Source organism: Chinchilla lanigera, unplaced genomic scaffold (assembly GCF_000276665.1).
Source record: "Chinchilla lanigera isolate Chin_1 unplaced genomic scaffold, ChiLan1.0 scaffold00036, whole genome shotgun sequence".
NCBI classification, from domain to species: Eukaryota; Metazoa; Chordata; class Mammalia; order Rodentia; family Chinchillidae; genus Chinchilla; species Chinchilla lanigera.
Genome location: NW_004955437.1, coordinates 17,933,476 through 17,937,743, shown reverse-complemented (window position 1 = coordinate 17,937,743; position 4,268 = coordinate 17,933,476).

The window sequence follows — 4,268 nt, the reverse complement described above, 5'->3', positions numbered from 1 at the left end:
AAGTATAGTACAACTATTGATAATCTCCCACCTCTTTTGTCTGTAACTCACTATTATTTGTCTATTTGTTTTCCTGAGAAACTATCTTGTAGATAATATGCAAAACAATAACCATTGATAATTTTCTACCACTTTGTCTGTAATTTGCTAAGTCTCCCTTATTACTATGTTACCCTTTTCTTACTCTTTAAATTAAAAAAAAAAGGAAAAAAATGCAATTCTTAGAATTTTTATTTTATTTTTTAAAAGTCTGATACAGGGTCTCATTAAGCTGCCCAGGGGGAACCTGAACTTCATTCCTCCTGCCTCAGCCCCTAGGGTTCTGGGAGGCTTCTTGCCAGGTTTCTTTGGGTGATTTTTAATATTTTTATCTTCTCCCTAAGTTGGCACAAACCATTTAGAATCCTCTGTTTTTTTCTTAGGCTACGGACATAGACCAGACTGGGAAACAGCAATGTGCACTAACCCGAACACTTTTAAAGGAGAATACTAACTTAGCTTAGCTACTGTAAATACAGTGGACATTTATTGGTTTTTATATTTGAGTGGTTCACGGCAGACTGGCTTTAAGCATAGCTGGACTCAGAGTCTCCAGCTAACAGTGGGTCAAATCTTTCCCTCTTTCCCTGCCTCTGCACTCTGCTTCCTTCATGGTTTGGCCTCATTTCCCCCACTCCAGAAAATGCCAACAACTCCAAATTCACATATTTGAAGCTCTGCTAGGGTTACAGGTCTATTCTTGAATGGCTGTTACCAAGGAGGGGAATACAATGACTGGGTGATCAGGGGTCATACTCATTCCACTTTGGAAATAGAGGGGAGTGGTGAGAGAAAAAGAGATTACTGTAATTAAGAGCCCACAAGGTGGTACGAAGCAGGAGAGGAATTCTCCAAAACAAAAGGGTGTATGTGTGGACAAAAATGATAGGAGGGCTGGAGATACAGCTCAGCAGCACAGTGCCTGCCTGGCAAGTGCAAGGCCCTTAGTTCAATTCCTGGCACCTAGAAAAAAAGATAGAAGACATATAATGAGTGTTAAATGCTAACTACAGGGAGCGACAGAGCTCAACCTAGAATTTTCTACCTTTACCTTGCTCCATGCCTCCGTTTCTCCAATTTGTTTAAGGGGATGTCTGTTAGTCCCTAATCACATGACAACACCTTTCTTTTTTTTCTGCCTGCTGTACTTGAATTTAGTGCCCTTCTCCTAAATACTTTTGCTTAGTAACATTTACATAAATATTACATTTACACATGCACCTCACCGTTACATGCCCAGAAATAGAGAATGAGTGAGGCTTGTGTCTTAGTCCACTTTGTGTGGCTATAATAAAACTCCCAAGGCTTCGTACTTTATAGAGTTTTATTTATCTAGCTCACAGTTTGCGGGTGGAAATCCAAGATTGGGCGGCACTATGTGGTTGGCCACCTGTGAGGGCCTTCGGGCTGCATCCTACCACGGTGGACAGACTCTCATGGCGAGAGTGCATGGACAGAGCCCTGGGCAAGAGGGGAAGCCAGCGCGCAGGAGGGTTCTTGTTTACAACAGCCCCTCCTCACAGGAACGAGTCTGCTCCTCTGGCAGCAAATGTATCTTCCACACCAGCACTGATTCCTTCACAGGGCTCTTCAGAATCCCATCACCTCCCACTAGATCCCACCTCTTAAAGCTCCTGCCACCTTTCAATACCATTACAAGCTTAAACGTGAGTTTTGCTGGGGATAAAACGTAACAAACTATTGCAGCTTCTTGGAGGCAAAGAACATAAGGATTAAAAGCCCAGTTTCACAGAATTAAAGTTAAAAAAAAAAAGCTTTGGAATCTTTGAAGCCAGGTCAGATGAATTAAATTCACCTATTATAAATCTCCAACTTTTTTTTTTTTGTCTTTTCGAGACAGGGTCTCGCTATGCAGTTCAGGCTGGCCTTGAGCTCACTTTGTAGCCTAGGCTGGTCTCGAACTCACAACAATCCTCCTGCCTCAGCCTCCCAAGTGCTGGGATTACAGGTGTGGGCCACCATGCCCGCCTTGGAAGTAAAATTCTTAATTGTTTATTCCAGTCCTAATTATATTTTCTGCTATTTGCAGTTAAAAGCATTTTTAATAGCTATAAGCTGTCTTTGCGATCATTTAAGTGGTTCATACATATTGTGAGTAAAACCTGTTTTTTTTTTCTTTTTTTGTGTGTGTGGTACTGGAGATTGAACTCAGGGATATACCACCAAACTATATCCCCAGCCTTTATCATTATTTATTTAAGCAAAGTTTTGCTAAGTTTAAGTTGCCCAGACTGGCCTTGAAGGTGTGATCCTCCTACCTCCACCTTGTGTATTAGGATTCTCTAGAGGAACAGAATCATTAGAAAATGAATGTGTAAATGTGCAAAGGGATTTATTAGGTAGGCTTACAGGACAGGGGGTGGTAGAAGAAGCCACAGTAGCTTCTGAGCACTGGAAAGCCAGAGGATCTAGTAGCTGCCTGGTCCAAAAACATGAAAGCCACAGAACAAGAGGGATCAAAGATACAGTACCAGGCCGAGGTCAAAAGCCTGGAAACGCACTGTAGAGTCGCCAGGGTCTGGGGTGGGTCATCCCTCCTCAGTTTCCGGCCTCCATGTCAGTCATACACAGACACACCCAAAACCTCTAGGCCGTTCTTACTCAAGTCCTGTCGACAGACTGCAAGTAACTGTCACAGCCTCCAAGTAGTCTGGATTACAGCCATGCACCACTGTACTCAGACCTAAAAGAATCTCTACTGTTTACAAAAACAAAGGAAATCATTTTAAATGGTGATACACTAAAGGCATCATATGGAAGGTTACAGGTAATGCAATAAAAAGAAAATAAAACATGGAAATAACATTGGAAATCAAGAAGCCAGTAAGTCTCATTTTTCAGATGATATAATTGCATAAGAACACTCAAGAGATTCTACCCAAGATAAACTTTATCTCTTTGGAACAATAAAAAAAAAACCTTATTTATAATTAATAAGAAAATTTACAGTAAACTTAAAAATAGCTTTTAAGTCAGAGATAACTTCTTGGAAAGGGTAATAAAAAAAGTCATTTCATTTATCCACAAACTATGAATACACAGAAATAGAGTGGGATGCACACCTATAACCCCAGCACTGGACAGGCTGACCAAAAGCATCATCATGAGTTTGAGGGCAGCCTGGGCTGTGTAGTGAGTCCAAGGCCAGCCTGAACTCTTTAGCTAGACCGTCTCAGAAAAACAAAACAAAACAAAACAACAATAAAAAAAGGGAGATAGATTTAATAATATAAGCACATCTCTGATGAAAAAAACAGAAACGTTTCACTGAAGGAGCACAAAACAAAACTTTTGTAATCATCATATATAAGATCCATGTTTGGAAACACCATTTCCAAATATTTCTGAGCGAGTGGTCTTAGAGATTTCTTCTTAAAGCCCACCAAAACACAAAACTGAGCAGCTAAAGACTGACAATGATCGATTATTTAGAAAATAGTGCCTGGGTTTCCCAGATTTCTCTTTGGTTCCCAATCCACTGGGTGTCCAATTTGATATCCTCATCAGTAGCTGTTAGCATATTTGAATACTGAATATTTATCTATTGCAGGTGGCAAAGGTTGAGTTGCCAGATGCTATGTAGAGTTCTTTGGGACAGATATGATTAACAGCTTAGTTGACAAAGCTGCAGACAAGAAGAAAGTCTAAGATGTCAGCGATGAACTCCTACATAAAGTAGGTAAAAGGATACAAGTGGTAAGTGGGTACTACAACTTGTGGTTGTTTTAGTAAGTTTATAAATACAAGCATTTCTCTTAAGTGAATTTCTGAAAATCTTGATATTCCTGTAGTACCCAATGAAGTTTTCTTTATCGAATCACAAAAATCCACACTATAGCAAGAACTGTTCTGAGATGGAAGTAGTAACCTGCTAAGTTGGTATTTACCAAAGGCCAGAACTTGGATTGATTGCATCATGATCAACAAGGAACTTTTAATAGTACAAATCCTCTGGCCCTAAGCACATCTTCTGAATCATACTATTCTAGGAAGTGCCTAGAAATTTGTATTTTGAGAAAGTTCCCTTAGGGCCTGGGGATTTAGCTCAGCAGCACAGTGCCTGCCTGGCAAGCACAAGGTCATGAATTCGATTCCAGGTACCAGAAAAAAACTGAAAAAAAAAAAAAAAAAGAAAAAAGAAAAAGAAAGCTCCCTTTGTGGGTTCAGTGACATAGCCACTTAGAATTTCTGGCCTAGGTGTTTGGGAG